The sequence below is a fragment of the Sus scrofa genome, chromosome 13, assembly GCF_000003025.6.
Source record: "Sus scrofa isolate TJ Tabasco breed Duroc chromosome 13, Sscrofa11.1, whole genome shotgun sequence".
Lineage (NCBI taxonomy): Eukaryota > Metazoa > Chordata > Mammalia > Artiodactyla > Suidae > Sus > Sus scrofa.
Window position 1 is genome coordinate 87,957,899 of NC_010455.5, and position 12,668 is coordinate 87,970,566.

Sequence of the window (12,668 nt, forward strand, 5' to 3'; positions counted from 1 at the left end):
ATCTGATCTGTCTGTTAAATCATAAAGCAAAATCTTAACAGAATCTTCTCCTGATTCTGAAATCAAAATCCTCTGGCATTCTGGCTAATTAGTCTTAACACATCTGCTTTCTGCTTCCATTTGTTCCTTGCTTTTCTAGTGAACAGTTATGAAAGACTATTAAATCTCAGCACCTAAGGAAAACAGGACACAGATGAGAATGTATCTATTTACCAAAGCATTCTCTACAAGTGAAGGAAATCATACTACTCTCTAATTCTGGAGGAGATAGATGTCCTTTGTATCTTTTAACGCACTCAGATTGCCTAAATGAATGAGAAAATAACATTAAAAGTTTTGAATTCTACAACTATGCATTCTAGTTGCCAAGAAGAAAAGTACAAGACGTGGGCATTCTACATTTATTTTGGTAAGTAATCTTAATGAGGAAATCTTGTTAATAATAAATAAAATGAGATGCAATATGGAAAAGTTATGATATTCAAAAGTGTATTTGGTTGTTTAAATTGGGTTACATTATTTTGTTCGGAAACTTGGTAGATAATGTGGTACTACATCATCTGGATTTCTTTTAGTAAAACACAGATTGGATATTTAAACACAAAGAATGCCTACAACACCCTGTTATATCATATCTTCCTGACCAAGAATGTACTTCTTTAGATATGATAACTAGTGAATACAGTCAGCCTTTACCACAATGAAATTAAACAGAAGCCCAAAGGAGTGATAAAGCAGATCAATCAGAAAAGATAAAACTATGAAGTTAACATTTCAAATTATTGGGTTTTTTTTGGTATAATTTTCATTTTGCCTTTTTTTCTCTTTCTGGTATTTGGGTGTATATTGTATTACTTTCTAAGTGGTTCTTCTGGCTATTCTGTGTTCATCTTCTGCAAAGCATTAGTGATAGCATGTAGAAAATAAACTGTGGTCTTCAAAACAATGTTAATCTAAGCATAATTTTTGCCTTAAAAGGGTTAGTCTCCTTTACATACCCGTAACGATTGCCACACTTTGCTAGGCCCAAGACTTTTAATATTTTTGCTGATATTTAATTACTATAGAATAGGACAGGTCAAACTGGCCACAAATATGGAAGATGTGTTTGGATGACTCTAGAACTGCTGACCAACCTAAACTGAGAATCAAAACCAGAATTAGAATTTCTTCCTTGTCTAGAAATTTTTCATTCCCTCTCTATTCTTCAGTATTCCTTCTGAGAATAGTCTTTAATATTCTTCATTCTATTTGTTATTCCAATTCTTTATTACTATATTTTTTGAAACCTAAAGCACTTTGACTACTAGTTTAATTTTTCTGAATTGTCTATAGTCTTTAACTTTATTCTATTATACATGGTCATACAACTGATATAAAGTAAAGGTTAAACCCTAAGTCCAAAATAGGTTTAAAGAGAGTATGGGAAGAAATAAGCTATACTACTACTTCATTGTCATGATGGTCTATTGAACCATTCTGATTATCTTCTCTTACTGTGACAGGATAACCTGTTCAAATAAGTTTATATCTTTCAATTTTAGTTAGCTGGACCAAAAAATTTTTACCAGGTCAATAAGGAAAACTTCTAAGTGTTATCTTCTCAATTTTAGTTGAAAATGTGATGTAACTTAATTTTATCATTAATAACAAAAATCAGCATTTACACTTATAATTTGATATGTTAGGCTGAAAATATAAATTCTCCATTAAAATATTTTTTGTCTTACAATTTGGACAAGTTAAATAAAATACCCCATATAATGTTATTTTAAAGGTTTTTAAAATTAATATTAATTTTTTTATAGTGTGGCTGTCTTTAAAATATTGATGGAGTTCCCATTGTGGCTCAGTGGGTTAGGGACCTGAAAGTTGTCTCTGTGATGATATAGGTTCGATCCTTGGCCTAGATCAGTGGGTTAAGGATCCAACATTGCCTCACACTGTGGTATAGGTCGTGCAGATGAGGCTTGGATCCACTGTTGTTGTGGCTGAGGTGTAGGCCTACAGCTTCAGCTCCAATTCAACCCCTGGCCCAGGAACTTCCATATGCCACAGATATGGCCATAAAAAGAAAAAAAATATTATTGAAATGGTAGTCTATAGAATTTTTTTCTGTTGATCCCTTTGTTTCATGGAATAAGTTTCTGTGTCTACACGTACTTTGTGGACTGGAACTGGAAATATATTTATTTTAAGTAATAAAAGTTTTAAAATGATGTATATTAATCATACAGTATAAATGTATCATTAACTTTCACAGTCTTTTACGTAGTTTGGAAGAAAATAACACTGCTAGACAATGACATGACTGAATTGACAATTAGGTCAATAATTGGGCTTCATTCAATAAAATTTCCATCCCTAGAACCAAGGAGGTAATACCCTGACTCTACCCTGCATGCTTGTTTTATTGTTTTCATTTCTGGTTCCCACTAAAAGGAATGTAGAATCAATTTGATGGTGAGATAACAGGATAGAAAAAATTATAGAGATCAGGACACATCAAGAGCCACTGGAAGAAAAGAAAGTGGACTCTTGGATTATATGATAATAATTGTAAATAATTTACTGAATAAAAAAGAGATTTTACATTTTTCTGTGTACTATGAAGAACAGGTTTAGGATTAAAATGTAAGATCATATGGAAATAAAATTAGATTCAATGAGAAACAATTTAAGTTATATCAAACTGGAACGAGATAGTGATTTTCTTCCATGGAAGCCTAAAGAATCTTTAATGGAAGGTATTTAGAAAGCATTTTGGTATGGCTGAAGAGCTGAATTAGGTTACTTCTGAGGTTTTCCTCAAACTCTAAATTTTGTTCTTCTATATTTTAAGATAAAGAGTGAAGAAGTTCTCTACCAGAATTCATCCTGAGCATGTAGAACATTGACCCCCTGCTAATTATACTCTTATGATGATGATGGTAATGATAATGATGATGATCATAATAGATAGTATTATCACTTCCACTTTTATAGATGACTAAACTGTGATAAAGTGAAATTCAGCAACATACTCAAAGAGCTAATAAAACTTGGAAATGGGATTTTAACCCAAATGGATCTAATTCATGTGTCTGAGATCTTCATGCATATGTTTATCTGCCCATTTATGGAAAAAAAGAAGCTTAAGTAACCAATGTGATCTCAAATTTGTGGAGAATCATTTCACATAAAGGAGATAAACTGATAAAATAGGTATCTTGAGGTGACTTATGTAGAATTTCAGAAGACATACTAATAATGATAGTGAAATCAACAATTTACACTTTCTCCTGAAACTAAAATTACTGCTGTCCTAATTTACTGGGACTTATGAAGTCCCAGCCATACTGTTAAAGATTTTCAGGTATTACCTAATTTAATTCTCAAAACAATCTTTCTTGTAAGGTATGTACAATTATCTCTCTTTTACAGATGAAGAAGCTGAAATCCAAAGTTATACTCCCAGAAATGAAAGATGCAGTATTACCTAAAGCAGCTATCATTTATTCACTCAGTTTAGTCTTCATTCTATAAAGAATTATTCTCTCTTATCTAGAAGTTTCTCCAAAGGCAAAAGGTGGCCCATCCTAAGGATTATAGAATAGTCTTTTAAACTCATCTTACCAGCTATTTATAAATAGTGGAATTCTTATAGTCTGTGGAGACTAGTCTATCAGTTGATTAATTATTGAATTAGCAATCAGTGTGCTAGACTACCTGCAACAATTCCTGCAGCCAAAGAGCTTACACTTTAGCTGAATAAGAAAATGTAGACATAAATAGTTAACAATAACAGAAAGTCAAATGGTTGGTACAAACAGAAAAGATTTTGTAGTGAGAGAAAACTGCACTGTGGTAGGCTGTGTGTGCTAGGGAGAACCTCGTGGGATTTACCCTATGTGTAGATGAATGACAATTCAAGTTAGTGGAGAGACTCAGAGAGAGCTTCTGACATAGAGAAGGAATAGAATGAACACTGACAAGCAGCCTGTAGTATGTAAGTTATGTTGGGCTTCCATGACAAGACCAGATGTGGGGGGAGGAGTTATTTTACTTAATTACTTAAAATATTATATTAGTTCTTCATTTTAGGAATAATGGTTTTACATTTTCCTTCAAATATCAAAAGCAATAGATTCTTTTTTTAATTACTCAAAAAATTTTATTACATTTATAGTTGTATAATGATCATCATGACCTGATTTGATAGCATTTCCAAAAGCAATAAATTCTGATTGAGAAGCAAGAAGAGATGTAAAGTTTAACTTGTTCAAGTGTCCTTATCTGTAGGTTGGCCTCCCAGAGAAAAAGTCCACCTACAAACTCTTCTAAATATGTCTATGTCCCTATAGTTAGTCATTCAATCCTGGTGCTGTCGTTTACAAATGTGGCCCGATCTGTGATGTTTTCCCACCAGGAGGCTTGATCTAGGTCCCAACTTGGGTGGAGCCATGAATGCTTTTACCAGTACAATAGAGCAGACATGACACCATGTGACCTCCAAGCCTGGGTCATGAAAACCCATGCAACTTTGTCTCTATTTCCCAGAACTCTCACTCATGGAGTCCCAAGCCACCATGTAAAATGTCTGTCTACCCTGAGGCTGCCACAATCTCCTTGTGGATAGATCTGCTTGGGTGCCCCGGTTGGTATAATCAGCCTAGCTGTCCTTGCCAAAGAACCAGATATGTGTGCGAAGCCATGTTAGATCCTCCAGCTCAGCCCATCTACCAGCTGAGGACAACTCAAGCTCTGCCAATGCCACATTAAACAGAAGAATCACATAGCTGAGACTTGATCGAATTTCTAACTCGTGAAATCATGAGCTATGTATCACACAGTAGTCCTTAGATACTAATTTTGGGGGTTGTTTTTATGCAGTAATTGTAACTAAAACACCTGATCAACTGTAAGCCTTGAATCTTAAGCCCTAACCAATGATCCTTGCCATCATGCTAGTAGTATAGCTCTTGCTTCCCTATTTAGCAAAACTGATGTTGCAAATAACTTCACTATCCTGCACTGCACTAGAATGTATAAGCTCTGAGGGAACTGGATCTTGTCTATTGCTCTAGTCTCTGGTTTTTCCTGGTGAATATTGCCAAAGCTGATCTAGCAGAGGGTGTACTGCCTGTTCAACCACCAGCCCTAGTGTGCATAGCACATGGGCCTTTCAAGATTTCATGAGGCACTGTGGGACTCCATTAGATAAACTAGAAGTAAATTGAGTACCAAAACACTGGAGAAAAGGATATTCAAAAACAGGGTACCGATCACACTCTACTTACTGTGAATTTTCTGGGGCAGCCCTAATTCTAAATTTTCTATCTTTATCACCAAAAATTATTGAAACATCTTAGAATTTCCTATATTTTTGGTGTCTGACATTTATTCCAGACTACCTCTTTCACTGGAAGAGCCACAGAATCTTTTGTCAGACTATTTGTCCCAATTTTGTGTTCAGAAAATAGGCCAATGCACTTTTAACTCAAAGTTACAGTGCAACAAATTTGGTACCTCTCATCAGAGTATAGAGGCTGAAGGCCCTCTGGACACAGTTAAAGGAGAAAGCAGAAGAAAAACAGTTTTTCTCTAAGGTCTATATTTAGTTCATATATACAGATATCCTGAAAAAAGTAATTTAGCCTAGTTTTTTAATAGTCGAAGTGGTCTTTCGGATAAGTGTTCATTTCTCAACAATATTTTCTTGTTGATTTTAAAGATGGGTTTTTAGTATCATAAGAAGAATTTCACCTCAACAAGAAGGTATTGAAATTTTTGACCCTTTCTAATGTTTGTCTTTTTCCTTGGTGAGGTACTAAACTTTTATTTATTTATTTATTTTGTTTTTTTTATTATTATTTTTTTTTTGTCTTTTTGCCATTTCTTGGGCCGCTCCCGCGGCATATGGAGGTTCCCAGGCTAGGGGTCCAATCGGAGCTATAGCTGCCAGCCTACGCCAGAGCCACAGCAACACGGGATCCGAGCCGCATCTGTGACCTACACCACAGCTCACGACAACGCCGGATCGTTAACCCACTGAGCAAGAGCAGGGATCGAACCCGCAACCTCATGATTCCTAGTCGGATTTGTTAACCACTGCGCCACTATGGGAACTCCAAGTACTAAACCTTTAAAATTATGGTAGACCACAGTCATTGCTGTCATGCGCATTTTATCTTTATATTCTGTCAGACTAAGACTGAGGGGAAAGCCAGCAAAACCCAATAGCACCATAACTCAGGAGAGTTCTGGCCATTACACAAAAGTGTTTATGGGGCTAACACTGCCTTGACATATAACTGCTTACCATACACAGCTGAACTCGCATGGGGCATCTCCTTACTAGAAATGCCCAGGTGGACTTCATGTACTAGTCTGTTTAATGATAGTCAAATTAAGAGAGATTTATATTGGCGGAAACAGTATATTTCAACAAAGTTCGTTTCCTCTTTTCCAGGATGTCAGTGTTATATATATAATTCCAACATTATTGTTGTACGTAATTAAGAATTCTTTCAAATGTGTAGCCCTCATATTTCTAATTGTATCACTCATATGCCATGGAGTAAATTTTGCTACCATGTTACTCTGCCATCTTTCTTCTAACCCATTATTATATTTTCCCTTAAATTTGTTTACATTACATCCATAAATTAGATTATCTTGTTGATCAGAAATAGTCTTTAAAATGAGAGGATATCTGTACCCTTTCCTATTAAAAAAAGATGCCTTAATGGTTAATGAACACAATTCTCCTTAGGTAAAATTTTAATTTTATTTATAAAGAAACTATATTGTAAGTATATTTTAAAACATTTTGAGAACGTGTTAATTAAAAAGATATATTTCTTAAAGGGGATGGCCACTTTAGGAAATAGGAAGAAGAATGCAGATAATGAAACTACATGATTTGATAAAGAATGATTCAAATAACAGTACACATAAAGGAGGAAAGGGAGAGTCAATTAAATGAATGAGTTATTTAATTTCCAACCTTCTTGATTGAAAGTGACATCAAAGGATCTAAATAAAAATTTACATTGATTAGGTGTGAAGCATTTGTTTCTCTTAAGTTTTCTGCTTCTGATGGTGAAAAGATTTAGAAACTGAGAAAATGGTAGAAGAGACAGGTGGAGTCCTGCTTCAAGATTAGCAAACTGGTCCCTTTTTAAGATCTTCATTGCTTAATTAAAGCCAAGTGCCAGGATAGAATTTCACCTATTAGTGATTCTAAATTAAAGCATAGTGGAGGAGAAAGTACTTTAAGTTCTTCTGTTGCTGGTGGCTTGCTCGAAGACACAAGGTATTTCAAATCCTGAAAGCTCTGTATTGAAAGTAAAGACATACCAGTAATGGAAGGGGGTCTAACAGTTAAGAAGTGATTCATTAACAGTTTAGTGAGGTAAAGCTTATAGCAAGTATTTACATGTATTTAGCTTGACACTGTGGCTTGCCTTAAATGCATTAATAATAGGCCTGAGGTAGTAGAGAGGATGTGGGATAGATTGGCTACATAGAAATTCTTTTTCTTCTCCTTATCAGTTGTGTGGCTTATAAAAAGAAGATGATTAGCTATTGTGAGAATAAAGTTCTTTGTAACTGGCATAAAATGATAACCTTTATATTACTTTTATTGTAATGTATTGAGTTGAAACATCAGTAGGGGAAACATTTGCTTGGGTAGAGACTCTGTCTTATAGTCTCATTTATGCTGGAAAAGGGACAGGGAAGGCAATTAACCTTTTTCTGAGTGCCTGCGGTGTGCCAGGAATGGTGCTAGGCACTTGTTTACTCAATTCCAGACAAGTCTGTGAGATGATTTGTCTCATACCCATTTCACAGATGAAGAAACTGAGCTTCAGAGAGGTAATTTGTCCAGATTTAATGGTGATGGTTTATACAGTTTGAGAGTCAAACATAGATCTGCCTGTCTTAAAGGTCATCTTTCCTATTGAATTCCAAAGAAAAGCATATAAAGGAAAAAATCATTCCTCAGTCATTAAAAGAAGAATCTAGTAAATGACAAGTAATAACATTCATAAAAATGGGTGCTCAATTCCTCCAGCATTTTTTTCATGGCTGTTTCAGGGGCCAATATTCTCACCCCTGCTGCTCTCTTGCAGTTCCTAAATATTTGACAGTCCTTAAACACAGGTTTACATTTGAGCTGGTATGGTAACTCTTCCAGGAAGGTTTTCATTTTTACTATTATTTCTACTGGTAATAATTTGAAATGCTAAAATGTGTTCAAAGGTGCCTCATAAGAAGCGTATTGTGTTCCCATTGTATCCATCAAATCTTGAGTCTCATGATAACCCTTGAGGTGATTTACAATTGTTATTGTGTCTTACCAATGTTGAAACTAAGGCTTGAGAGATTGTACACATTTGTATAGTTAGTGAGTAGTGGAGTCTGGATTTCTGATGCCAAAGCCCTTGCTTCTGGATGCTGTGCTGTTTTATTAGATGCTGAGGAGTGATGAGTATCTCTTTTTAGCTTAACTGCTGATGCAGTGTTTAGGAAATATGGGAAACATGTTAGGAACAAGAACCTTCCTAGGGCTCTTGAAAGTATTAACCTAATATTGACCCTCAAGTGGTCATACTGTAAATTCTCTCCCTCTTTCTCTCTCTCTCTCTCTCTCTCTCTCTCTCTCTCTCTCACACACACACACACACACACACACACACACACACACCATTATTTAAGGAAAGAACAGGTGAATAAAGTGATGTGTAGAGCCTATTTCACGAAATAGTTTTCAGGAATGATTCAAAATAAAACATTCAGTATTATATTTAAATACTTCAATTTCCATGTGAAGTATATTTTTGGAAACCATATCCTAAATTTCCATCTAACTTCTGTTTCAGTGAAGAAAATAATACCCTCCATGAAGAGCTACAGCATGAAATTTATGGGTAAGAGACTATAATTTCTGTTGACTTGCTTAGAACGATGCCATGTGCATGAGGGAAGCATTTCTTAATTCAAAATTCTGCACAATCTCTGAATTTTCTCATCAAAGCCTGGTTTTGGATACACAGCCATACTCTAGCTCAATACTCAGGAACATTTTTTATTGTCTTTAATAGAACATCTGGTGTATATTGGCAGAATACTTTAGTGGTGATGTCCAGTAAAATTTAAGCCAAAGCTTGATGAAATATGAGTTCATTTAGTTTTTGTCATTTTTCTCTATGTCAAATCCAGAGTCCAAATATTGCTTCTATCTACAATGGCATGTGAAAACCTTATAACCACAGTCATAGATTTGAAAGATCTCAACCATTAGCAGAGCACTGGGATGAAACAGCAGATCAAAAACTTAGAATAACATACTCTAATGGTAAATGTATCTCTAAATATATAGAAAGTGACTTCACAAAAATACACTTTTTCTTTTTTTTTTTTTGTATTCAATATAGTTAGAAAGAGATGTATCGTAATTCTCTTGCTCAAAGGACAAGTATATTCCCTCCTGAACCAATCTTTCCTCAGCAGGCTGATTTAGATAAGAAAATGAAAAAGAGCTAACTGAATGGATTCTCCAACCTGTGCTTCAGGAATTGGGGCTGGGCACCCCTAGGGGTTGCAGAGCAATTCTGAGGCTTGAAGTTCTCAGAAGAGCTGTTTGGTAGCATTCTCAACAGAGCTTCTTTGCACAGCTTCTGATCAGGGCCACATTAACTGGATCCCTTTATTGTTGCCATCACACTCCCTCTTATCATGTCTCTCTGTTATCACTTGCCTGCCTCCCCAGCCTGCTGTGTTAGCACTTCTTTTCTCCTAGGAGGAAAGTCTTCTCTCTCTCTCTCTCTCTTTCCCTCTCTCTCTCCCACCTCCCTGTGATTAGTTCTTTCCCACCTCTCCCACTTTTCCTTTTGATACAAGGCTGCTGCTTCTTTCTCTTTCTTCTCTCATGGCTGTTTCTCTGAAACCAAATGTGTGGGATCTTTCTTTCTCTCTATCAAATACTACTCTTCACTAGTTTCTATACTTTTGATGGAGGGAACTGATGAATATCTTAAATCATCCAACTAGAGGTGTATTCTCTTCCTTCGTGAGGGAGATAGTAAACAGAATTGGTTAAGAATGTAGACTTTGAATTTAGACTAGAACTTGACTTACATCTCAGTTCTGACATGCTTTTGGAAGCAGCACACATTACTTATTCTCCATTACTCCCATTTCCACATATGTTAAATGTGGGTAATAGTATCTTCCTAAAGTTAAGTATAGGGATTAAAGAAACCATTGTTATAAATTCACTTACACAGTAATTGGAACAGAACCAGCAGGCAATAAAGAACAGCTACTAAAAGGGAATCTTCCTACATTGTTGGTGGGAATGTAAGCTGGTACAACCACTATGGAGAACAGAATGGATGTTCCTTAAAAAACTAAACCTAGAATAACAATATGATCTAGCAATCCCCACTCCTGGACATCTCTCTGGAGAAAACCATGATTCAAAAAGATACATGCACCCCAGTGTTCATCTCAGCATTATTTACATTAGCCAAGACATGGAAGCAATGCAAATGTCCATCAGTGGAGGACTAGATAAAGATGTGGTACATGTATATAATGAAACATTACTCAGCCATAAAGAATGAAATAATGCCATTTGTAGCAACATGGATGGAAATTATCATACTAAGTGAAGTAATTCAGACACAGACAAATATCATATGAGATCACTAATATGTGGAATCTAATTAAAAATAATAAAAAAGAACTTATTCACAAAACAGAAATAGACTCAAAGATTTTGAAACCAAATTTATGGTTACCAAAGGGAAACCATGGGGTGGGGAGCAGATAAATTAGGGGGTTGGTATTTACATATGCACACTGCTATATATAAAACAGATAGGTAATAAGGACCTACTGTACAGCACAGGGCAACCTACTCAATACTATTTAAAAACTTATATGGAAAAAGAGTCTGAAAAGGAATGATTCTATGTATATGTATAACTGATTTACTTTGCTGTACACCTGAAACTAATACAACTTTGAAATCAACTATACTCCAAATTTATATCACCCCCCCCCCAGATCCTGTTATTCATATACTATATACCTGTTGATCAGATAGGACTGGTTTTAAGTCTTTGGCTTTCATAAATTCTCTACATCTTCCTTCTTTATTTATCTGCCAGAGCCTGTCCACTTACAAGCACCTCATTCATTTATTCATTTGTTTATTCAGGAGCCTAGAGGATATGTTATGTCCTATCCCCAGGTACTTTTTGTCACTCTGCCATGGTCACAAAATTAATCCCTGCTAAATTATTAGTTGATAAACTTTAAGGCATTATTCCTTCTAGACACTTTGATGATCTAGAGATGGGGGAAAGGGAAGAGGAAAAGAGGAAGAGATTTCCTGGTAATGGACCAGCTGTGTGGGCAGGAGAGCTAACCTGGGCCAACTCACTGGCAAACTTGTTTCTAATATCTCACTTGCTTCTGGGCTGCAAATAACAGCAGTTTTTGTTGTGTATGTGTTGGGTGGATGAGATATCAGGAAAATTTGTGTCACCATGCTAACTATATTTAATTCTTTATAAACCCTTTGTAATCTTCTCTGATTGTCACAGGATTTCTAGTAAGCATTTTTACCCCCATTTAACAGAAGGGTAAATTGACTTTAGAGAGGTTAAACAGCTTGCTTTAAGTCACTCAGCTAGTAGATAACAGATGTCTTTCTGATACCTGAATTTTGGTTTCGTTTGCTTTCACCATATTCATACTCAAATTCAAATTTATACTCAAATTCATACTCAAACTCAAATTTATACTCACACTCAAATTCATACTCAAATACATTATCATATCAATACTCAAGCTCAAACTTGTACTCATACTCGTACTAATACTTAAACTGAAACTCAAACTCATAATCAAACTCAAACTTAGATTCAACCTTAAACTCAAACTCAAACTTAACTCAAATATATACTCCAACTCATATTGTGAGTCTAGAAATTCGGTCAGTCTAAAAGTTCTGAAACATCACAACTCTTTACATTATTCCCTCTCTCACCAAACGCTTAATGTATGTTCAGAGATAGAGATTTTTTAAAGTACTAGATAGATTGTGATCCATCTAAGTAGTGCTTAGGCACCACTGTTCCCTCACTCTAGAGGAGGAAAAGTTCCAGGGAAGAGCTAGATACCTCTGCACTAAATTCTGGTTCTTCTTCAACCTCTGTTTGGGCAGTGATGTTCTGTTCTTCATTTTGTATAAATGAAGAAGTGGACATATATGTTTTATTTTCATTGTGTTTAATCATGCCTTTAGAATAATTTTTTAAAATGAATTTACCTGATTTTCTTTAGGTGCAAATCCTAAACCAGAGTTTACATTATAGTTGCATTAAGACAAAGACAAAATGAACACCAGTTTATGTTTCTGTAGGAGAATATACACAGTGGCTATTTCAAAGTGGGTCAGGTGCCTGCAGCCTTAAAACGTTATGCTGTTTTGATTGGCCACATGAATGCCTACTATTTTGATTTATGAGATGAGTTCAACCCACCTGATTGCATCCAGGGTATAAAATTCTACAGCATTTTGTGTAATTGTGAATTGATGGAATGACAAGGGCCATAAAATACTGATTTTTCTACTTGCACTATTTGGGTCAAAAGAGAAAGCACAGGTT

General features: G+C 35.4%; 1 long non-coding RNA gene across 2 annotated transcripts in view; it reads left to right on the forward strand.

Moving 5' to 3' along the window:
* LOC106505376 overlaps positions 1–12,668 on the forward strand; it is a 464,045-nt gene that overhangs the window by 202,952 nt on the left and 248,425 nt on the right. The window lies entirely within an intron of this gene.